This window comes from Grampus griseus (assembly GCF_964374135.1).
Source record: "Grampus griseus genome assembly, chromosome: 5".
Lineage (NCBI taxonomy): Eukaryota > Metazoa > Chordata > Mammalia > Artiodactyla > Delphinidae > Grampus > Grampus griseus.
Genome location: NC_138998.1, coordinates 135,850,130 through 135,876,216, shown reverse-complemented (window position 1 = coordinate 135,876,216; position 26,087 = coordinate 135,850,130). Strand labels below are relative to the sequence as shown.

The 26,087-nt window shown below is 38.7% G+C and overlaps 1 protein-coding gene across 3 annotated transcripts in view; it reads right to left on the bottom strand.

The window, feature by feature from the left end:
- The window catches only part of DYRK1A (dual specificity tyrosine phosphorylation regulated kinase 1A), a 222,192-nt gene that overhangs the window by 95,001 nt on the left and 101,104 nt on the right, over positions 1-26,087 (bottom strand). The gene's annotated exons all lie outside the window — the stretch shown is intronic.

The following is a 26,087-nucleotide window of genomic DNA, read 5'->3' as shown; positions in this document are numbered from 1 at the left end:
CTGTAATTCCCTAAATTTTACATTATGACATTCCAATCATCCTGCTAATAACAACGCTTTCCCCTAAGTATGTTCCTAAATTACCACCCAAAGCTCCTACTGCCTCAGTGTAGTTCATTTCAGGTATGTGATAGGAAGAAATCAACAGGGCTGAAATAATTCACTTTAATATTTGCAGTTTTCAACAAGGATGCTAGCTAGTTAGCCCAAATAAACCCCTAAATGATAGAATTCTAACAGTGTTGCAAAATAATGTTAAAAACTACTGAGATAGTTTGAGGAAAAACATTTTTATGCAAGTGGGTCATAATATGGATTTGACTATTTATTGCCACCAAATATTTCTGCTTTTCACTTATTTCTGCTTCTACTTACTTTTGAACCCCAGAAGTTCTTTAAAAGCTCAAATTCTGTACTCCAAATAGCAGCAACTGAAAGAGCAGCTCAGGGAAGGGGTTTACATGTATGAATTACTTGTAAATTAGGAACTACCTGGGTCTGAAATCATTCCCTGGATTCCAGATTCCATTCCTGAAGAACCACTTTTCCAGCTTAGATGCTGCTGTGGTATCAAGGAAAACCCTAGGCATGTGACCAATTAGTACCCAACTTGGGGGAAAGGCGATATGGACAGATAAACGGATGAACATTAAAGTAGTGCATCAAAATAGTTTTATTTGCAAGAATAATATTTGAATCATCAAGATTCAAGATTTTTTACTTCAAAGACATAGTTTTCTAATAATTTTTCCCTCATAAATGGTCAGTCTTTACAATTCTAGCATAAACCATGGTAAAGGAAAATGTGAATTTTTAAATCTCTTGCCATGAACTGCACATTTTCAAATCCTTCAGGCTCTTGACATCACATTCTTCACCTGTAAGATGTCACAATGCTACCTATACCCTGCCAACTTCAATGGTTTCAATAGGAAAAGATGAGTCGGCCAGTGGCACAATGGATAATGCATCTGACTCTGGATTATCAAAATGGTCTCACCCTAAAACTGACATCTTTTAGAAAAAAAATCAACCATTTAATCACACTCATTTGAAGAGCAGCCTTTAGCAAAGGGTAAAGAATTTCTGTAAGTTACAAAATCTGCTGCTGACATATGCAGCAACTAAACCATCATATACTGAGAAATGATAAACTCCTCAAGTCTTGACCTTAGATTACTTTAAATAAAGATTCTAGTGATTATTCCAATATATCCTTCAGGCTGGTCACTTTTCAAAAAATAGATGTGAGTTTTAATGACAATAAGTAAGTAACAGCGAACAACAAATGTACTTTGCAATTATAGATACAATTTTCTTTCTAAAGAAGCTTACAAATCCAGACAGTCATATTTTTCTTTTTTTCTGAGAAAAACCTACAGTGATTTTTTTATCTTTCCCCCCACAAATGGAGCCATTCACAAATTATGGAGCAAAATTAGATGCCAACAAAAAGCATCTACTATCCTTACCATAGGAACCTCCCATAGTCCTCAAAATCTTTTACAGTATGTTTTAGCTCACATTTTGCCCAAGGCAATATAATGGTCTATGAACGATCTAGGAACTGAGCTTAAGTGGTTTCTGAAGTTAACTTACAAACCAATTTTTAGTTGTCTGAAAATCACTGCATAAAATTAACCTACAGCACATCTGCAGGGATAACAGAATTTCAACAAGCTGAGTTTACGTGCATGGTATGCTCAGGAAGGTATCAGACTCGCTCTTTTTGTCTGTCTCTCTTTCTCAAGAGGGGTGGGGGAGATGAGAGGAGGGGAGAGAGGGTGGGAGGATATCGAGACACCTAATCAAAAGCACTGTCATGCTGAGATTTATAAAATTACTACAAATCTGAAAAAAACTAGAGTGGCAAAACTATGATTGAAATGAATGCATTAGCATGATACGGCAAATCCAGATTAACTGAAGAGTTAAACTAAATGGCAGGTATTAATGTATTCTCTAATGACACAATGTTTTGTACTGAGGCAAAACTAAAAACTGTATCTAGTTTTGTTTTTTTTTAAATAATTTTATTTATTTATTTTTGACTGTGATGGGTCTTTGTTGCTGTGCGTGGGCTTTCTCTAGTTGCAGCGAGCGGGGGCTACTCTTCGCTGTGGTGCGCGGGCTTCTCGTTGTGGTGGCTTCTCTTATTGCGGAGCCCAGGCTCTAGGCGTGCGGGCTTCAGTAGTTGTAGCACGCGGGCTCAGTAGTTGTGGCTCGCAGGTTCTAGAGCTCAGGCTCAGTATCTGTGGCGCTCGGGCCTATCTGCTCCGCAGCATGTGGGATCTTCCCGGACCTGGGCTTGAACCCATGTCCCCTGCATTGGCTGGCGGTTTCTTAACAACTGAGCTAACAGGGAAGCCCTATATCTAGTTCCAAAATAACTAAAGTAGTAGGGAAGTATCATAAGCAGCCAGTGAAAAAACTCAGTCTGATACAAGTTTCAGAAGTATTAGTAGGTACTATTTTATTTCTTAAGCTGGGTACAAGTATACAGTTGTTTTTTTTATGATCTTTTAATTTTATGTGTTATATCAATATATATTCTCATATATTCACAATTTTAAAAATTTAACCCACATGAAAAAATAAAATATAATGCACAATGAGATTTAAAAGGACAATTCTGATAGTTCAGAAGATGCCAATTAAGAATAAGCTACAAAAAAATAAAAAAATAACAAGCTACAAAACTGAAAACAAAGTTGAGAGAGTGGCATGGACTTATATGTACTCCCAAATGTAAAATAGATAGCTAGTGGGAAGCAGCCGCATAGCACAGGGAGATCAGCTCCATGCTTTGTGACCACCTAGAGGGGTGGGATAGGGAGCATGGAAGGGAGGCGCAAGAGGGAGGAGATATGGGGATATATGTATATGTACAGCTGATTCACTTTGTTATAAAGCAGAAACTAACACACCATTGTAAAGCAATTATACTCCAATGAAGATGTTAAAAAAAAAATGAAAACGAATTTGAAAGACCTAAAATTTGGTTCCATGGATCAAATTACAATGTGATTATCTTAAAATTATACTCTGTGATTAGCTTTCCTTATAAACTTCTGCTCATTTACACTAACAGAGCAAGGAAGTGATAGAAGAAAATGTCTTTTTTCCAGATAATAATTTTAGAAATAGATTTTCAAGAATTATAATAGCCAAAGGAGTCATGGGGGAAATGTTCTGATACCTAACACACAAGGAAAATAAAAAATCTATAACTCTAATTCCCAATAAGATGATCAAATGGCATCCACAGAAAAAAGTCCTTTCACTAACTGGGGCTTTCAAGAGAAATCCTAAAAACCAAGAACATTTATGATTTCCCCCAGGATCCCTAAGAAATAGTCACAGTCTTAAAAAAAAAAAAAAAAAAAAAAGTAAAAAGGCAAAAAGCATTATGATGATATCAAATCGAAATTATGAGTAAAAGTGCAGGGAAAAAGCCATTTGCTATACACCATCAGCTGAGACACTTCACAGACGTTGACACACACCACACACCGTACAAGTAGGCACTGTTATTTCAACGGTGGGGAAATCAAGGGTCAGAGAGATTAACCTGCCTGGCCTATGGGCACAGCTTGAGAACTCTGGTCCCACACCAAAGTTCACTACTTTCCACCACTCCAAGATGCCTCTCATTAGGGATCATTGAAATGGTTAGGAGAAAATTGCAAACCTGCAAGAATCTAGGTGACTTAGTCTGATTTTAGACTCACCACTCTTCTGCCTCAACCATACCAAACATGAAATAAAGCTCATAAGCAGTAAATTAATTTGTATAAAGTATTTCACTTTAGGGGAATGGAAAAGTAACTCTCCTGCAAAGTCAACCTAGCAGAGAAATTCTGATTACAGCATGTAACAGTTCGTTCTATATTCCCTTTACCAAAAAAAAAAAAAAAACAAAAGAATTAAGGAGACAAGATGAAAAGAGTGTAAAAACCAACAGCAGATAAGTTATTTTTGCACTGAAGCCTCAGGCAAGATAAAAAGAACATGAAGGACTGAAAACCTGGGTCTTGGAATATATGACTCCAATGGCACGGTGGAAGTGGAAGTAGCTGATACATGGGTTTAAGGGGAAGAAGGATGTGATTTCTCATGAAACTGTACATAAAGAACTAACACAACCCTGAGTGAGCACCAGAGAAAAGGTTCAAGAAGACAGAGCTGAGTGGATTAAATAAATATTGTCCCAATTTTTGCTACCTCAAGCACCAAGTTACCTGGCCTCTCCAGGACTATATCTGGGCTAAACTGAGACAAAATTAGGCACTGAGTATTCGTATATGGCAATAAATACAGGAAAACAGGAGGGAAATAACTCATAGGCATATTACCTGTTACAACACATAACGCATTGACAAATATCTTTTTTAAGACTGGTGGGCAGAGACTGAAAAGTTTCTAGGAGTAAGCTATGACCAAATTAAAGTACGGTACCCTGCCACTAATTCAAAACATACAGAGACTTCCCTGGTGGCGCGGTGGTTAAGACCCCGCCTGCCAATGCAGGGGACACGGGTTCGATCCCTGGTCCGGGAAGATCCCACATGCCACGGAGCAACTAAGCCCGTGCGCCACAACTACTGAGCCTGCGCTCTAGAGCCCACACGCCTAGAGCGCGTGCTCCACAACAAGAGAAGCCACCGCAACAAGAAGCCCACGCGCCGCAATGAAGAGTAGCCCCCGCTCGCCAAAACTAGAGAAAGTCCGTGCACAGCAACAAAGACCCAACACAACCAAGATAAATAAATAATTTATTTTTTAAAAAAACATATAAACTACCAGTGATACTTTATTTTGCTTGCCATCCTTTGTCTCCTTTAGTGAGTGTGAAAACAATGATTTTCACAGGTTTATTTCAACCTTCAAGTCTATCAACCTATCTGCATGTATTCTCTTATACTCCAAGTTCCTCAAACATTAATATTCAGACCACAGCACTTTTCAGGAACCTAACTTCCACTACTGGAGAGTGACTACTACTATATAAAGTAGATACTAGGACATATCCCTGTCATAAGCAGACCTAAGTTCCAGAAGGCTCACTTCTAAGATTTGGTTGAAAGGCAACATTAAGTACTATCTTAGTTATATGTGCAATTAAGCAGACTGAAAATACCAACTTGCCTCTAGCCCACCTCTCTCCTTTAAGGTTCAGGCCCACATTTCTGAGAGTCCAGTGAACGAGCTTGATTTTGTTTCCCACTTATAACTGCATATGAGGTATCTTATATTTAATGTACAAATAAACATTTTCCTTTAATTCACTTAATTCTCATAAATAATTACATAAGTTAAGTAGCACTATTACCCGTTTTACAGGTGAGGAAACTAAGACCCAGAGAGGTGAAGTTGCCCCAAGTCACACAGGACGAATTGTAGAGAGATAAGATTCAAATCTAACCAAACAGACTCCAAAGCCGCTGATCTCAGGTCCCACATTAAACTCAATTTGTCATTTCCCCACTCTTCTCTCTTGATCAAAAAAGACGAGGAATGACCAGGCAGGACAGGAAAAAAATCCACTTCTCCTTCCTGTACTCTCAGTTTTGGTTAACGGGTATCACTACACCCCAATCTCCCAAACTAAAACCCTAATATCATCTAGGACCTCTTTGCTATTGCTTACCCCACATCCAATCCACACAAATTCTTGTGTTGAGAAATTCCCTGGCGGTCCAGTGGTCAGGACTCGGCGTTTTCGCTGCCAGGGCCCAGGTTCGATCCCTGGTTGGGGAACTAAGATCTCACAAGCTTCGAGGCGCGGCCAAAATAAGAAAAGTGAGTTCTGTGAGCTATTCTAGGAAATGAATCAAACCTAAGGAGGAGGTCACAGGAACCTCCAGTTTGTAGCCAGTCAGACGCCCAGGTAACAACCTGGGCTTGTGCTTGGTGTCAGAAGTGGAGGGTCTTACAGGACTGAGCCCTTTACCAGGTAGACAGTGTGAGAATTGGGCTGAATTCTCAGACACCCCGCTGCCATCTGAGAACTGCTTGGTGTGAAAAAGCCCCTCCCCCGTGAAAAACATACACACACACACACACACACACACACACACACACACACACACACACACACCCTCACATGCTGGAACTGGGTACAGGAATCCTTTGTAAATAGGAATTAAAAGCAAAGTAATATGAACAAAACAAATTTTTTCAATCTCTTCTGCTGATGCGCTTGCTTCACATCACCTACACATAACATACTCAAACTTTCTATTACTCAAATCGATCCTGCTCATAAGAGGAATTAAAAAGGGGTGGCCCAACGACCTCTAGGTGCTTTGAGAATCAAACAAGGTTGAGACCCAGCGCTCAGTGTCATCCCCCGTTACATTTCCCTCCCTAACCTGACATCTGGGGTGATCTCATGCATGCATGTATTCCAGAAACAAAGCATATCTATCAGACAGAAGACACTTAGGAAGAATATGTTCAATCAATAATAGTCTGCGACCCCTTCTCATAACTAGTTTCTAAGAAATGCAATAAAAAAACTGCTCACTCTTTCCTTTCTGATAGTACCGACTTTTCTAAATAGAATGGTCTAAAGTATTTATATGTATGTGTGTGTTTCTAAAGTATTTTATATACACACAATTTTATTTATAAAGTATATATTATATGTAATTAATTTACATAAGTACATGCACACATATACTTAGTTGATTATGTGTACTTTAATACATATAATTATATATAATCTTATGAACCACTGTTTTTTAATTATCCTTGAATTTCAAAAATACAGAAAAACAACAAGATCCAGAAATAATAAAAAAAACACACACTATTATTAACAGCTTACATTTTCTTCCAATAAGCCTATTACTAAGAGTAGTAAAATGAGTTTAGTTGCACTTATTTTCCCTGCTAGACTTTTGTGGAACTTAGAGAAATGCTACCTCCTAAAAAATTCTTAAAATGTGTGACCTTGTATTTCAGGGTACCAATCATCCTCCATGTCTCTTTCACCTTTGGCTCCAAACTCAGGTGTTACTCTCCAGTTCCATCGTCTGGCCCCTCCAACTCATTCTTCTATACATCTTTCCCTCTAAAAGAAGTACTTCAAAGATTTACTCTGAACTAATAATTCCAGACTCTCTTCTCTACCCTGACCGCTCACTCAGTATCTAGTCCAACAGCTGCTGGATGCTGCGTGCAGTGCCACATTACTACCTCAACTCACTATGCCTAAAAGGCATCCTCATCCCTTCCTTACACAGCTCACACTGCCATCTCTACACGTGCCCCCGACACCACAACCATGCTAGTAACTGCTGACTTCTTTAGCTACTCTAAACAGTCTCACTAAATTCTATCGATTTTCAAAATGCCTCATGCCTTTCCATTCTCGTCCACGCCTACTGTTATCACCCTGGTCCATGTCCTTATATCAGTCCCTATTTCACACATATTACAGAGGCCTCCTAAACTAAGCATCTCCTAGGCCAGACAGTATGTCAGAAACAGTACAGGAGGTTGCCAAAACTAGACTGCAGACTCCACCCCAAAAGATCCTGACTCAGGAAGCGTGGAGAAGGACTCAAGAATCTGGTTGTTTTTAAACAAGAACTTCCAGGTTATTCTTGAGCACAGCCGATTTGGGAACTGTTTTACTTAAAGACAGCTCATCCCTTGTCCCATTTCATCACACCTTTAGCTGCCACGCATACATCCCTGAAGCACAGACTTTCAACCTGGATTTAACCCCTCTGTAACTTAGGAACATTAGATCAAATCTTATCGCCCTGAACTCAGAGCTCAGCATGGCATTCTATAAAATGCCACTTAACCTCCTTCTGCATCAATGCTCAAATCATTCCCCCTTCCTAAAACTTGCCCTTTCTTTACCTAAATCCTATCCACTCTTCAAGACCACCTTAATTCTCCCTCATCCAGCTTAAAGCCACTCCAATCTCTCCTCTGAACTTGCGTTTACTTATCAACCACTATATTTTAGTAATTATTTATGTTATATTCTTACTCAAGTGATAGTATCTACTGCTTGGTGAATCTCAATCTCATATTTCTATTATAGCCTAGGAGATGTTCAATAAGCACGTTAGAATGATAGAATAACAACATGGAAAATACTGTCTTATATAGAAAAAGTGGGCTATAAAGCAGTATGCAAATATATTCATTTTTAAAAAGGAGAGAGTAACTGTGTGCAGAGAAAAAAAAAAAAGACAGGTTATACACAAAATGCAAATAGTTATCTCCAGAGAGAGGAACTGCAGGAAATTGTTATTCTTATCTTCAGTATTTTTTAAAGTTTCTAAAATGAATGGGCATTCTGTAATGAAACGAAATCTTAAACCTAGAATCTTAAACCTTAAAATCTTAAACTAGGATTTTCTTGATCAATGGCAATTCTGTATAAATGACTGGCATGGGGTATCAGCAGCCATACTGTCACAATCCTAACACATATGACTGATGTGTTAATGTCAACATTTCCCAACCTATATTTCAAATTCCGCTGGCCTCACTAGACTGGATGTTCAACTTTGGGGACCTCTCATTCACAGTCATGCAAATCAGTTACATACACGGGCATGCTATTTTGCTAGCTGCCTGTGTGGAGTTTTATTTGTTTGTTTCTTGTTCTGGTTTGTCCTTTCAATCAAAACTGCAAACTTTAACATAGTAATGCTGCTCTTATGTGGAAATATCCAAAAAGAAACACACAACAGGTAAGAAAACTAGAACTAATATTAAAATAAATCTTAGAAATAAAGGTCTAGTTATACCTTTAAATCGCCATCTTAAGCACCCCTTCCTCCTTATGCAGAATAAAATCCTAAATTTATAGTGAAAATCTACCCATCTCCAAGAATAATTCTCATGATAAACTATACCGAGAATTTTCAATCCTGAATCAAACTGTATGCTAAATTCCTCCATACTAACTTACGTTCATGTTTTTTTATGCACTCTGAAGAAACAGAAAATAACTATACAAAGCCTACAAAACACGCTTCAGATGCACAGAGACTTATTCCTCAGCTTCTTCTCCAGCTGAACATCAAGACACTCAACCTCTCTTCTCAAATTTAATTAGCCAGTCCCAGTCCATTTTTCTTGCTCGAATCTTATGCTTTATTTCTCAATTTATAATCTTCAAATCTATACATGGTATACTTGAACATGAGCTTCAGCAAAAGTAAGTATTATTCCCATACAATTTTCTTCATGTAACACTGATTCACATTCTGCTTGTAGTCTATTTTGCTTCACATTCAACCTCTTTTAGAAATACATTTCATGATGAAAAATACAAAATTTATATACAAAAGTACATCATCAAAAATAAAAAATCAGAAACAATAAAAATGTTCAACAACACTTTCAAAAGAAAAGAGGACAAAGATTATTGTACATTCACATGATAAAATATTATGTAATCATTTAAGTTCTTAAAACAATTATATTACATGAGGGGAAAAGGCATGCATTATATTTTATCAGAAAGAACTCAAAATCTTCATCAAAGCGCAGTCTCAGGAAAGTTAAAAACAAAAAACAGAATAGAAAAAACTCTGGAAGAAAATACATAAACTATTAATATTGAATGTCTTTGGCTAATAAAAGACTGGACGGTTTTTATTGTCTTCTTTACACTTTTCAGTGCATCACAACTTTTATAAATATGCACATGTTTGTTTGTTTTTTGCGGTACGCGGGCCTCTCACTGTTGTGGCCTCTCCCGTTGCAGAGCACAGGCTCCGGACGCGCAGGCTCAGCGGCCATGGCTCACGGCCCCAGCCGCTCTGCGGCATGTGGGATCTTCCTGGATCAGGGCACGAACCCGTGTCCCCTGCATCGGCAGGCGGACTCTCAACCACTGCACCACCAGGGAAGCCCTATGCACATGTTTTATAATCAGGAAAAAATGGTCCAAGAAATTCAGCCAACATAAAAGTTGACATGGAATCTAGCTAAAGCCACAACTATGAAACAACCTTTAAGTACCTCCAATGTTTAAAACTCCAGTAAAGGTGAAAAGCTCATGAAAATAAACTATTAAAGATATTTGCGGGCTTCCCTGGTGGCCCAGTGGTTGAGAGTCCGCCTGCCGATGCAGGGGACATGGGTTCGTGCCCCGGTCCGGGAAGATCCCACATGCTGCAGAGTGGCTGGGCCCGTGAGCCATGGCCGCTGAGCCTGCGCGTCCGGAGCCTGTGCTCCACAACGGGAGAGGCCACAACAGTGAGAGGCCCACGTACAGCTAAAAAAAAAAAAGATCTCTGCTTTTAAAACTCAGTTAATATACTGCTAGGTCACTGTCCATGGTAGGACCCCCAAAAAGTGCTTTGTGCTGCTTAACCTGGTGTTCAAGGCCCAAAGCCGTCAGGCTCCGGAGTCAGCCTGCCCTAGTTTAACTCCTGGTTCCACAACTTACTAGGTGGCCTCACGCAAAGTTCTAAACTCCTAGTTGACTAAGTGCCCTCATTTACAAAGTGAAGATTACCCCATAAAATAGTGCTGCTATCGATGACATAGCACATGTAAAGCATTTAAAGCACTGCCCGGTAAATGCTCATTACCTGTTCACTTCTTCATACTGTCATATTTTATACTGTCATTATTATCTCCACCTTTCCAGTCTTATTTCCTACTATATGCTTTCCCCAAATCTACACTCTAGCCACGAGGGACAAAGATCATTCCCCCAACATCACTTTTTTGCTCAGACTCCATGAGCCTTCCTTCCTTTTCTGCCTGTCAACACCAATGCCTTCTCCTCCAGATAGTCTCCCACCAGCAACCTCTACAGTAGACACCACTTCCCCTCAACCCTGCCACAGCAGTATTTATACCAGATTAAGGCCCTAACCCCACTCTGCCTTCAACTGTAGCTAACTATATGCTTGACAGCACCTAGCCCCAGAAAGTGAGAACAGCCTGTTCAACTCACCCTCCAGATGGCCAGCTTCCTCAACTATAGCTGACTCTCAATACAGGAGGGAAAGGAAACCAGTATCATCAAACTACATCATCTCCAAAAAAATATCTGCTTTTGGTTGCTTTGTTGAAACAAATGAGTTAAATTTTTTAAATATTTAAGACAAGATTATAAGCACAGTTAAGTCATACCTGCAATCTAATGATGGAACAAATGACTTGGCTAATTCATTTCAATGCGAAAGGCACAAAACTGAGTATTTCTGATACAGAGAATGGTATATGAACTAAAAAAATATTTTATATAATTATCAGTTCTCTATAAATAGCCATAATCAGATAAAGCTTGGGCACAGTTTTTGTTTCTTGTTTTGAGTTTGTTTTTTTTTCCTCTTAAACACCAAGCCTCTTTTCTAAAGAGAATATTTTTAAATGTGGTATTATTTATATTGAAAATGTTAGCAAACCAGGTGGGCAAAATAGTGACAACTGTGGAAGCAGGAGGACAGGGACATGAGGGTTCATTATATTCTCTACTTTTATGTATGTTTCAAGTTTTCCATAATTAAAAAAAAATTTTAAATAGAAGTGGTGATATATGAAAGAAGTATTAGAAATACAATTCTTTAAACTATAAAATAAGTGAGATACTTGACAAAAGCAGCTAACTAAAAGAAATTTAAAGATTTGATATTCTATGACAGAGAACTTAAAAACATACCATGACTAAGCAAAATTTGCTTTTTTTTATTCTTTTGTTTGTTTCTCTTTTGGGAGAGGAGATAGGGGTTAAAATTGCTTGGGAAACTATTTTACATAAAATGCTTTATATAAATAACTAACCAAGATTTACCTATGTAAACTTTGATTCCTATAAAATTTTTCACAGGGACATTTATTGTGTTAATAAATATACAGCTGTGATGTGAAAATTCAGGGAATTGGGGTGAAATTCCTTTTAGGGTGTCATCAGTTAGCTCTGAGGGATCAACAAAGCACAAACTTCCTAGTGCCAAAGTCCACAAGACAGACAGATCCCACTACTAGTTTTAGCAGCTAACGTTCTCTAGCCACTCTTGGAGAAAAAAAAAATTGAACATTTTAACAACTTGCCCCAAAATTTCCTCTTGCTACCCAAAGTCATAATTGATGTTTGATCTTCCTGTTTTTTCAATATTACAAAGAATAACATGTTTTTTGTGGTAGCTAATACATATGGATTATACAATAACACTGAATTTAGTATCAGATTGAGAGCAAGAGGTCTTCAATTTCATTTAATTCAAATCAATCCTTTAGTAGATGTGGAAACTCAGGTCTAGAGGTTATGTGCCTTACTTAAAGAGTATGTGAAAGTAAAATAAACAGATCAGAAAAGATCTGATTATCAAACCAATGATAATAGCAAAATAATACTTAATTGCCATTTTAATTGAGCTTCAAACTGCATTGCTACAAAGAAATATGGGCAAACATATATCTGTACAACAACAACATAAGCATACTTATGTTTCTTTTCATATAAATGGAAATACACAGGAGAATGTCCAGAAAGATAACTGCAAACCTTGAACAGCAGTATCTGTCGTTAGGACAATGGGACTGAGAAGGTGGTTGGGTAGGAATGGACAGGAGTGGACAGAAAGTCGCAAGAGGGACAACCATACATACTTCTGTATACAATTCAGAAGTGCCATCACTTACGCCTATTGAAACAACTGAAAAATAATTTTAAATAACTGCATACACACAAATAATATCCTAAAAATCAGATGATGTCATGACATGATGAGAGTTTCAAATCTATCATTCATTTCTTCAACAAATATGTGCTGAGAACTGGAGACACACGGGTGAGATTTACTGCCACTGTGTCTGCCCTCAGGGAACTCACAGTCCAACGTGGGAGACAGGCAAAATCACACTAATATATAACTACAAACCATGCTCACGATTATGAGGGGGAAGTACACATTGCTAAAAGAGAAAATTAACGAGAAGAACCAATTTAGATTTGAGGAAGAGGGAGTATCAGAAAAATCTTTCCAAGAATTTGACAGGTGAGATCTGGATTTGTAGTCTTAGTATGGGTAAGGCTTCTGAAGCTCACAATTCTTTCAATTTCTAGATCTACGTAAGAGAGGCAGTGAAAATTCAGAACTTCTGAGAAAGTAATTAGGTGAGTTGGGGATCTGGAAGTACCAAGGACGTTCGGCCAAGACAATGAAAGATTAAAGGACCAGTGACTAGACATTTCCAAATAATTTAGCAAGTCTCAAGGATGGAATGAACTGACCTTGACTCGCTCCCTGTAGTTAAAGAAAATAGGACTAAGAGTAAGAAGAATGTTACAGGAGAACAAGTGGCAAATGAAGGAAAGAACGAAGGCATCCATTAATGGGAGAGCTGTTTCATGAGTGACAGCCCCTAGTCATTGCATCTGCAGAGCTTGCGACCCATGGCATCTGCCTTGGCTATGGTTCCAACACTAAGTGGGAAGTGGGGTACAATTTACTCTAGAGTCCACCCCTTTGGCCTGACCTTCATCCAAAGGTCCACATCACTACAACATTATTTAAAAGTCTGCCTACTCCATGAAATATAATCAGGGAAACAAAATTTTTAAAGAAAATTGTCTCCTCCACTGACCCTGTTTTCTTGCCCAGGTTCTCTGGGGACAACTTCCCAACATGGTGGAGGGAGCTAGAATCCAAGCAAAGCATGGGGGTCCTACTGAGATGTGAAAGTAAAGATTAAGAGTTCCAAACAGCTGAAGCACCTGGAATCTTTGGGGGACAGAGCAACAGAGAGAGGAGAGCTATGCAGAAAGGGGTCTCCAAAAGTCTGTAGAGGGGTCCCAAGAAGACCAGAACGTACATGGGGCAAGGATAAGACAAGCTTAGTGCAGAGTGACTGCTAAGAGGTTGAGAGCAGAACAGAAATGAAAGAGAATGGGAAATTTTGGAGTCTTTGCCCAGCCACAGTGGAGAGATCTCTTTAACAGAGGTTTACTGTGTCAACCTGACTGAGCCATGGGCTGCCCAGACAATAGGTCAAACATTATTCTGGGTGTGTCTGTGAGGGTGTTTCTGGATGAGATTAACATTCCAATCCATAGACTGACTGCCCTCCCTAATACGGGTGGTCCTCATCCAGTTGGTTGAGGGCTGGAGTAGAATAAAAAGGCTGACCCTTCCACAGGTAAGAGAGAACTCCTGTCTGACTGCTTTGAGCTGAGACTTCAACCTTTTCCCTGCCTTTGGACTCAAACTGAAACAGCAGCTCTTGAATCTTGAGCCTGCTGGTTTTCAGACTAGAACTTAAACCATCAGCTCTTACGGTTCTCAGGCTTCAGACTCCGACCAGAACTACACCATCAGCTCTCTGGGTCTCCAACTTGCAAAGTGCAGATGTGGGGACTTCTCAGCCTCCATAACCACACGAGCGAATTTCTTACACTAAATCATATACCTCCTATTGGGTCTGTTTCTCTGGAGAACCCTTACTAATACACACCTTAACATCCTTTCCCCCTTTCAAGACTAAGGACCACACTTTTAGAGTATAGCCTTCTGCAGACCAAAACGAATAATGTCTAAAACCAAACCCAGGCAAGATCCACAGGCAGACCCAGTTTGGAAGTCATGTCCCACCATATTAGAGGGGCCAGGCGTCACCTTGAGCTTTCTATAAATCTTGAGTAATAAAATACAAAACCAAACATAAATAAATTCGAGGTGACCAACCAGCTTTGTAGAACAAACATTCTCAAGAAGGAAAAAACAGTATTCAATCAAAATTCAGTAAACAAGAAACAGAAAAATGTGATCCACAGTCAAGGGGGAAAAAGAGTCAATAGAACACCAACCCCAGGTTGCACAAGATGTTAGATATAGCAGACAACAACTTTAAAGCAGATATTTTATACAAAGTATTAGAAGAAAATGCATTCAAAAACTTTAAGGAACAATTTGCTCTTTAATGAGTGAATGAACAGAGTATCTCAGCAGAAAAACTGAAACTACAAAAAAAAAGGAAATTATAAAATCACAGAAGACAGTGAGAAAACAGTAGAAAAATATTTGAAGAAATCATGGCTAAAAAAAACCTCTCAAATTATAACCACACCCAGGCACATCATAGGCAAACAGCTTAAAACCAAAGATAAAGAGAGAAATCTTGAAAGCAGTCAGAGAGAAAAAAGACAGTATACACAGAGAAAAGAACAAAATAGTAACTATCACTAACATCTTACCAGACACAAGGAAGCCAGAAGACAGTGGAACACCACCATTAATATGCTCAATGACAACAACTATCAATCTGGAATTCTATACCCAGTTAAAATAACCTTCAAGCCCAAAGGTGAAATAAAGACAGAATTTTTTACCAGCATACCTGCACTACAAAAACCACTAAAGAATGTTCTTCAGACTGAGGGGAAATTATACTGGATGGACACACAAATCTATACAAGGAATGAAGAGTGCCAGAAATGGTAAATAAGTAGGTAAATTTTCATAAATGATTATTTTCTTGTAATTAAATTAAAAGATTATTGTTTAAAACAAAAATTAATCATAAATTGGAGCTTAAAATGTGCTTAAAGCTAAAATCATAAAATTGTAACATACATAGGAGTAACACATGTCGGAGGAAAAAATATGGCAACAACTGCACCAAGCAGGTAAACAGCTTGATAGTGTTTACCGTTATTACACTTGGGAAATAGGGAATGGGAAGTGCAAAGTGTCACTGACTCTAAATATTTAAACACAGATATGAACTTCCCTCGAAGTTGATACACAGAACACCTTCAGAAGTTCCTGTGAAGAAGAGCTCATACAAAGTAATTACAAACACACAAAGAAACCCTCCATCACAAGAGAAACTCAGTGGGTAAACAACCAAACTTCATACCCAAGGAACTAGAAATAATAGAACTATCTGAAAAGAACTTCCAAATATGTATCTTAAGATATTAGAGAAAAGAGTCTGTTTTTTTTTTTAAGGGTGACAAAAAAAAATTAGGCACGTTCAAGGAAGAACCAGGTATTAAAATTAATACACACACATACATTTATGTTCATGACTGGCTCAGGACTGCAAAAACCCTCCATTGGTACCTTCCATTCTAAGTGTAACAACCATCTTTTCTTTTTAAAACAACACTGTTCACTATGTGTTCATACCTTATTCAAAATGATCAGTCCAAAATTCGCTAAAATAAGGTATAGCATAATAAAAAACAAGAAGTCCAACTGTAACACATTTTCAAGTTTGATAGAACCAAGCAATTTTAGGAAAAGTATAATCATAGTATATTTTTCATTATCCTCCTGCAATCGCACCTTCTCACAGTCATTAAAATTCCTAAATTGCTAAAATGAGTACCAATAATTTATATCATTTTCTTAAATTTAGACTCATTTTTAATAAATCCTGATAAAAATTACAACTTTCACTCGAGCTAGTCCTAAAAGAACAATAACCTCCACTATTTAGAGACAAGTAGCTCAAAACCATTGTTATAAATGACATGTGAGGTGGTAAAATTTGGGGCAATGCCTCCCAATTTGGATCCCAAATTTGAATCTCAAGCTAATGTTGAAAAGATGTAAGATACATCATGAATGTTTACTGTAACTGGAAATATACTTACGAATATCTTAAAGTTACTATTTCAAAAGCAAACTTCCTACTCTTCCAAATAATGCATATAGGAGTGTAAGCTAAAAAATGTCACCCTCCAAAAAATATGCACATCCTAATCTCTGGATGTTATCACAGTTAGAAAAAGGTCTTTACAGGTGTGATTATGATGTAGTCAAGAATCCTGAGATGAGGAGATTATCCAGGTGGGTCCTACATGCCTTTACAAGTGTGCTATGAGAGAGGTAGAAGGACACGCGACACACCGGCAGAAGAGGAGAAGGCAGAGCGACCATGGAGGCAGAGGTCGGAGAGATGCAGCCACAAGTCAAAGAATGCTGGCAGCCGCCAGAAGCTAGGCGAGGCAGGGAAGAGCCTGTCTCTTAGAGACCCCCTGGGCCTGATGACACTTTCATCTTGTTTCAGTGGTACTGATTTTAGACTCCTGGCCTCCAGAACAAGGACAGAATAAATTTCTATTGCTTTAAGTCACTAAGTCTGTGGTACTTTTTTTACAGCAGCCCCAAGAAACTAATACAAAGAGGTAAGAAAGACATTTTCAAATCTTCTTAAAATATGTACATTTACAAATGTCACCTATGAAAAACGCTCCAATCTGTATTTGTATTCTTGAAGGATGTGGAAAAGTACGCTTGATTTATGTCAACATCTCATTTGGAATGATCTGCAATCTTACTGCTTTTTTGTGAGTTCCTTCAAGATTTAAAAAGACATAACCACTGGAAAACATACAGTGTAAAATCCCCACCACTTTCGTGCTCAGTGAAACCCAATACTGAGCTATCCAATCTGTAACAGTTCAAGAAAGCTTTCACATGTTCTATCACAAACAGCAAATGTTAAAATGTCAAACCTAGGCTGTCAATGACATGAGGGCACAAACTGTATTTGTGCTTTTCACTACTTTATCCCCAACTTTTGGTACATTATCAAATAAATCAGCCTTTGTATTTCCTGTCAAGATTCCCTACTACCATACACTGCATGTTTGCTATACCACACTTCCCCTTCCTTTACTCTGCAGCTTAATAATGAACCCCCAGACCTCCATCCGTAATATCTCAATGGGTTAAGCAGCAGCCATGCCCTCGTCAAAGCCAAGGCAAACCTAACATGCTGAAAGGAAGGAACAGTCTGACATGTCCTGTCAAGTTGCTTCACCAGGAAGAAGCCACTTACTTGAACATCGATGCATAAGCCAGATTTGGCGCCAACATTACCAACTGCTTCTAGGCTTTAAAATCCCAGGCTCCTTCCACTAAAGGACACGGCCTCTCTCAACTCACAGAACTGTTGGAACTGATTAAGGTGATATACATTAGTGCCTAGCACATGGTTTGCATTATCACATTTAGTTCCACTTCCCTTTACTTCAGAGAAGGAAACGTATCCTTAACCTTCACAAGCTTCTCTATCATGTTACTTGCCTTACAAGGTCCAGGCAACTGCAAATGGGGACAGAAAAGAGTCCTCCTAGTACCTGACAGAGGCTGGTCCCTCTGGGGTAGAAAGAAAAAGGGAAGTCACTCCTCCTGTCTCAAGCTGTGCTCTTCACCTTACGTGACCTCTCCCATCTGAACCTGAATATCATATTCAGAACCTGCCTTGTAACAGTTGTAGAATTCATCCCTTGAGAAGAAAATGTTCTTAATAATGGTACTGTGATCTGTTTATAAGTCTTGTCTTCTCTACCAGGTTGTAACTTCCTTATGGGCAGAGACTGTATCATATTCAAGGCCAAAGTACAGAGCACAGTTTCCCACACAGATGACAATGAAAATGTATTTAACGGAAGTCATCAAGTCGATATACAGTATCTTATCACTATGTTAAAACAAAAGTATGTAAATTATCTGGCTTGTTCTGCTATTGGTAGTTATGCTGAGCAGATAACTTTTCCAGAATCCCTGTTCAATTAGGCAAGGATCAAGAAGTCTAGATTTCTATCTCACAGTAATTTCCCAGCTTACTTCTAAAGGGAGATATGAGCACTTAACTTTATTTACCAAATAAATTAGCACAATACCTGGCACGGACTTAACTTATAATGCCACCTAACATTTTTTATGATACTTTTTAATTTATGAAACAATTTCAAGTACAACTCATGTCATGCTCCCTGAACCCTGTGAAACCAGGTAGGTATAATTTAGCACTTTTACATGTGAGGCAACTGAGGTGCAGACTATCCAAAGCAGTGGACATCCCATACCACTGACGGCTGCATCAGAGTCACCCTGAGGGGCTTGTTAAAAATTCAGATTCAGAGACATAACCATCAGAACCTCCACAGGATAGGGCCTGAACCTGTATTTTGAACAAGGGCCCCAGGCGATTATGACACACGGCCAAATTTACAAATTAACAAGAATTCAGAGCCCAAGAGGCCTGATGGTATTTAAGAAGGAGCTTCCTTCTGTTGGGCTAGTTTACCGAAGTGAACCATGGGCTACTCCTCTGGAAAACTACTCCTCTGGAAAACTGACTGAATGTGCACCTAGGTGTTTCTAGGAACACAGAATATAGCAAAGATTAAACGACTCTTTACCTGGCTTGTACTCTGAGGACACAAAGGTATAATCCGTTAGAGCTGGTTAGTTTTATGTTCCTAATTAATTTCAAAACTTGCCTTTTGATATACTCTACTTAGCATTTTAATCCAAGTGCCAAAATAATTTACTTCCTCTTTGTGTTAATTGTAAGATTTTTGCTAAACAAAAACATTAAGTAAAAAGCTTCCCCCAAAAGGGTGCTACTAAGAAGGCTGAATGGTTTCATCCACACTATCTGTGGCAGAGACAGTCATCTCTTTCCTCCATAAATATAGTCAAGCACACAACTTCCCTGCTAGGTTACACTTCCCAGCTTCCCTTGCAGCTAGGTATGGCCATGCAACTAAGTTTTCATGGACAGAATGTGAAAAAAACAGCGTGGGGTGACACTTACGGTCTTTTAAGACAAGGAGTGAACACTTTTCAGTCTCTTCACCTGCCTGTGAGTTAGGGCAAGGACAACACAGATGAGGGCCGTCCCCTAGGGTACTGTGAATGATCAAGGTGGAAGAAACGTGTCTCTGGATGACCCACTGAGGCAGCACCCCCAGCAACCTGGCCATTCACCTCCTCGAGATGATTCTGTGTTCTCAGAGTCATCAAAGTGCTGGCTCCCACTTACAGCAGCTTAACCGTGGACCCTAATACACTACTGTGTATGTGACAACTAGAACTAATCCCCTCTAACAACTATTTAATACATCAGCTGAGGACGTTTCTAAGGTGTCTGATAATAAAATGTTGGATGCTGAAAGGCTCTTAAAAGATCATCTATGAAAGTCTAGAGATTAAAAGACATGGCAGGAAGAACACTGGACCCTGGGACTCCTAACTTCCCAGGTCACTCTCCCTTTAACATTACGTTAAGCCTGGATTCTAAAATCATAGAAAAAAGAACCGCATTTTTTAAAATAACCTTTGGATTAATTTTATTCATTGATTCAACAAATAATCTACCCCAGCATCTGCCAGTTGCCAAGCAATGTGTTTTCAGGTGAATGCAGATTTACAGAGGCCTTTCGTTTCCTGGTTGTACTATGCCTTTAACCCTCCTGAGCCTGGATAAATTACACAGAAAACAAGTACAAAGACGTTAACACTACCCTGAAGGACCCAGAAATACTCAAATCAAAATCTGAAGTTTTTCCTTATAGAAAGTAATATATTAGAAACATCTCTTCTACTTCTGCTACTGCCCTGTAATAGCCCCCATCCCAAAAAAGTATTTTCATTTGTACCCAGTCCAAAGCAAAGAAAGAAGTCAGTAAACCCAAGTAACAGTATTCGGCCTACACTCCTTCCCAGAGAACAGGGGCACTGGGGTCCTGCCTTCTCACCCACCCTGACCCCCCCAGGGCCTGCACCATACAGGAGACAGAGGCGTGGGAACAGGCCTCACTCCCAGGAGAGACAGGAACGCCTCCTTTCCTCTGGCATACAAGAGATCCTGGTGAGCTATGTGATAATAAGCTAAAGAACAGGAAGAGCTTTTTCTAGAAAGCTAAAAGGTTTCCAAATCCCAGAACAGAGTCCATTCTAACAGTGCTTTGTCCATAAGGATAAGATCGATCTGCCTGGATGCAAAACTCCATAGAGTAAAATGCTTTCCCCCTCTGGATTTTTAGAAGAAAATCTATTAGTGCAGGTAAAACCTCAGTATTAAAAAAATTACCCAGATCACATACCAAGGTTTTCCAGGATGGGGGAGGTGGCTCAAGTCCTGTGGGGCAGGCACTGTGCAGGAGTAATCCTTACAGAACAATGTTTCTCAACCTTTTCTCCTTCGTTCCCATCACCAGGAAGAAAACTTTAGTTAAATTAAATTTCTCCTTAATGAGTGAAATTAAATATTATGGAATAAGATTCTGTCAGGTAAGGCTGACTTACTGTAATATCTAAGATTTTTTTCACTCCTCCACACCCAAGAACAAGTTCTCCCCCTTGGGGAGTGATATCACCTCCCCCATGGAGAATGCGTGTCACAGGACCTAAAAATGTGATCCTCAAACTTTACACATCACCCAGACCCCTTCTCAGACATTTGGATATGCTAAGTCTGGGGGTAGACCCAAAAATCTGCATTTCTTTTAAGCTTTCCAGAGGACTCCAATGTATATGGTCAATGAGCCACAATGTTTCTGACAAATTTCCATTGTTACACCCAAGCCCAGTAACAGGATGACCTCAATATGAGAACTATTTAAATGAAATGAAACACTGAACACTGTCACATTCCCAGCATTAAGGAGATCTGTTCAGGGGCAAAAAAGAAAAGTCTTGAGCTCCAATTACAGGAGATATGATTATCTATTTCTTCTTTCTCCTGTACAAAGGACAATCACAGGATTACTGGAGAAATACTTGAGATATTTTATGGACTGTAACATGTGACCCAAAAGGAGGTTTACATCACTTATTTCACAAAGTACATATTCAGGGTTTTTATCTAGTACTTTGGTACTTTAACTTAGGTGTAATTTGGAGCTGAGAAGGCCATAAAGTACTCATTATCTCTTCTACCCAATCTCCAAATCTATATTTATAAACCCTACCAAAATTATCAAACCACAGTTTAACTGAATAAGACAAATTATGTTAATATTATACAGCTATCTGAATGTAGTTACAGCAAAAAGGAATACAATCACATCAGTGCATTATAAAATGCATAAACTGGTCAGATTAGATAATAAAAAAACAAAACAGAAAAGTCACCTTTTTCCCCTTCAGAAAAATACTTCGTTCATGTAGTGGGATGTTCCTTGGTGGTCCCAATAAACCACTCTTGCCAGTGTCCACACCTTGTACAGTCTCCTCCGCTTGAATCTGGACAGGCCTGTGACTTGCTTTTGGCCTAAAGAATCTGGTGAAGATGACATTATGCCAGTTCCAGGCATAAGTCTTAAGATGGCCCAGTGGCTTCCGCTGTTGGCACCTCCAGAATCCAGTCACCACCTCTGGAATCCACCACCACGTACGAAGTTCAACTACCCCAAGACGATGCTGTGAGAAAGCCCACAGTAACCAGATGAAAAAGTCACAAGGAAGAAGATGTCTCAGAGACCACACATGTGCTGGGATCCAACATCTCAGACTTTCCAGTCCCAGGAGACACCATGTGCAATGGAGGCAAGGCCTGCCCAAATTGGAGAATTGTGAGCAAAGAAAAGAGTATTGGTTGTTTTAAGCCACTGAGATTTGACATGGTTCATTAAATAAATATAGATAACCTCAACATTTTGTATGTAAGCAAACATGGAAGAAAAGTTACAATGTATGTGTTTGGAAAATGAAAGTAAACACTCTACATCTGAAATCATTTATCTTCTTGAACTGGAAAAAGGCTGGTAAATTCTGACACCTTATATTGTATCAGCACACTTCTTTAACAAACAACTCAGGACTCCTATGAGATGCTCAAAACTGAGGAGAAAAGGGGGTCAAGACTCCATCTCCAGACTAGAGACGTATACATACCCACCACAAACAAAATAGTTTATTAAACTTCAGTAAAAAACTTGCCTATAGATAATCTCTTTGAGAATATGTCCTACTGGCTAAGATACAGAGTGGAGTTTTTTAAACTGGTTTGTATCCTTACACAGAGGCATCAATGAGTACTGAAGAGTATTGTTACCTGCTATCAGTAAATGACAACCATGGATAAGTCTTTATATTAATGGGTTCAAACACTTATTGAGAATATTAGATATACTATGGGCCAGGCATCCCGGATACCAGAAAAAAAACAATCCCTGCCCATAGCTGCTCAATCTAGCAAGGGCCCCAAATACAAATAATGATTTTATAAATGCTACTTAGAATAAAACTGTGCACAAAAAGGAACTAACAAGAACACAGAAGACACAGCTATTCTTTCTACCCAATTCCTGCCTCCTTCCAGAAGAGCTAGGAGAAACTAAAAGAGATGACATCTGAGATGAGTAACTAAGGTTATGGAAGACTTTACCCAAAACCCACCCCACAAGGAAAACATTCTAATATTGGTTCTATTAAGGGCACATTTGTCTGCTTTGTTCCCCAAGTGTCTCGAGCATCTAAATCAGGGCCTGCCACAAAATACGTACACAAACATTTGTTAAATGCAATTTAACTCCTACAGTTATGACCTTGGACATTTCACTCAGCATAATTTATAAAAGATGAATAATGGCTTACAGAGTTGCTTTGAGAATTAAATGAGATACTGTATGGTAGTATTTGGAAAATGATAATAGGTCAATAAAATGTTTGGGTGGTATTATTATTTTAGAGGAAGCAGCATTTGTTTATGTATTTAATGCATCAAGTGCCCACTATATGCCAAGCTCTGTGCTCTATAGAAAATGTTATAAAACTAGCACAGACAATGTGCCTCAAAGGAAAACTGAGAGGAAAGGAGCAGAAAGCATAACACATGTGGGGAAATGAAAGCTACTTAGAATAGCTCTGGAGTGGAGCAAATACGGTAGGGTTGCAGATAAAAAGACTGGAAAAGTAAGCTGAGGTCCAACTATAAAGAGAACCTGAATATTTTAATAAACTTGGTCTTCATTACATGGAAACGAGAATCACGGATGATTACAGGCTGTGGCAAAACAGCACAATCAGGGTGAAAGCAGCTATAGTAGGAGGGAGGTAAGGCTGACAAGTGTAAAAGAAAAATAATGACAACAAAAAAAGATCTGAAAAGGGAACACTACAGCTTCACCAAGTACACATTCAACACAGTGGATAGTCCATGCATTTACAATTATTCTCTCACAAAGCTCCACTGAAAATAAAATCAGTATAGAAGTCAAAAAATAATAATAATAAAAGAAAGAATGGACCAATGTTTAGATAATGAAATAAAACACAGACAGTGGTAGTAGACTTAGGAGAATGAAGGAAGGCACAGAATAAGTGTCTACACTTGGAGATACCAAAGAAAATAGTTAATGTACCCCGAAATCTGGAAAGGCCTAGGACACACACATATTCTCTATGTCCACTGAGACCGGGAGAAGATCCACACCCTAAGAGCAACAAGCACACCTAATGCTCAGGCTTTGGTTTCTAATACCATTCTCCATGAAAAAGAACCAGAGCTCTAGGCAAAGAGTTCTCACACTTGACACCATATGCATGATCCATAAAGGAAAGATTTAATAAACTGGACTTCATCAAAATTCAAACCTTTTGCTCTGAAAGACTCTTTTAAGAGGATGAAAAAACAAGCTATGTATGGACAGGGAGAAAGTATTTTCGAACCATATCCAACAAAGACCTTGTATCTAGAATACATAAAGAACTCTCAAAACTCAGCAGTTAAACTTTTCTTTAAAAATCCAATCAGAAAATGGGCAAGACATGAACAGATATATCACCAAAGAGGAGATACAGATGGCAAACAAGCAAATGAAAAAATGTTCAACATCATTAGTCATTAAAGAAATGCAAATTAAAACCGTAACAGGGTATCACCACACCTATTAGAACAGCTATAAATAAAAAACAGTGATAGCACTAAATGGTGGGGAGGATGCTGAGAAAGTGGATCCCTCACATAGTGCTGGTGAGAACAATAAAGTGGTACAGACACTATGGAAAATAGTCCGGTGATTGCTTACAAAACTAAAGACGTGTTCACCACATGACCCAGCAATCACACTCTTAAACTTCTACCCCCAAAAAACAGAAAACAATGTTTACATGAAAATCTGTTCTCAAACATTCAAAGCAGTTTTATTCATAATATTATACAAAATATTGGAAACAATCCCAATGTCCTTCAGTAGGTGAATGGTTGAACAAACTTGGTACATCCATACAATAGAACACTACCCAGCAATAAGAAGGAATTAACTATTGATATACACAACACCAAATGGACCTCAAGGCGTTATGCTTTGTGAAAAAGATTGATCTCAAAAGGTTAATACTGTGTAATTCCATTCATATTGAAGTGACAAAACTACAGACATGGAGAATAAACAGAATGGTGGAGGGGGGTGTTGGGAATACAAAGAGGTAGCAAAAGAGTTCTTCTAAAGTGATGGAACAGCTCTGTTATCTTGATTGTGGGGCTAGCTACACAACTCTATACATGGAACAGATAAGTTACAAAAGACTATACACACACGCAAATGCAAGCTTAAAAAATGAGAAGTGAGTAGTTCTGTAGTGCAGTTAACAGAAATGTACCAGATATATCAAATTTCCCGATTTTGATACTGTAGTAGGGCTACACAAAACTCCACTGAAGGAAGCTGGATGAAGGGCGTACATGGGACTTTATATTATTTTTGCAACTTCCTGTGAGTCTACAATTATTTCAAAATAAAGGATTTTTTAAGGGGGTGGGGGTCCTTGGAAAAATAGCCAATTCCAATTCCAAGACTGAGACAATAGTTCAAGATGAGCCTGGAAAGTGCTCCAAAAAATGATGGAGATATGCTATAAGGACATAGAAGCAAACTTGAAGGGGCTTCTACTAGCAAAATCTGGGACAAGTGAGGCATCAAAATAAATAATGACAGTAATGGATTACAACCCACTGCATAAAACAGAAAATCAGGTACTCATAGTGATATAAAACAAGTGAATAAATTAGAAGCCTGATTACTGATGGAATATTTACACAGTCTCCAAGTATCTCTACACAAAATATTTATTACAAAGAGGGAGGAAAAGTAACTTTAAAATGGAGAAGCCTTAAGGCACCACCATAATCAAGTGATCAAAGTAAACGTCATCAATAAGGAACAAACTGAAATCATATGCCACCTGTAGTACAGGCACAATGACGCCCCTGCCCCAAGACTGGTCCACACCCTCATCCTCAGAACCTGTGAACGTGTTACTTTACACATGGCAAAGGAGAATTATGTTTGCAGAAGAAATTAAAGTTGCCAATCAGATGACTTTAAAATTGAGATTATCTTC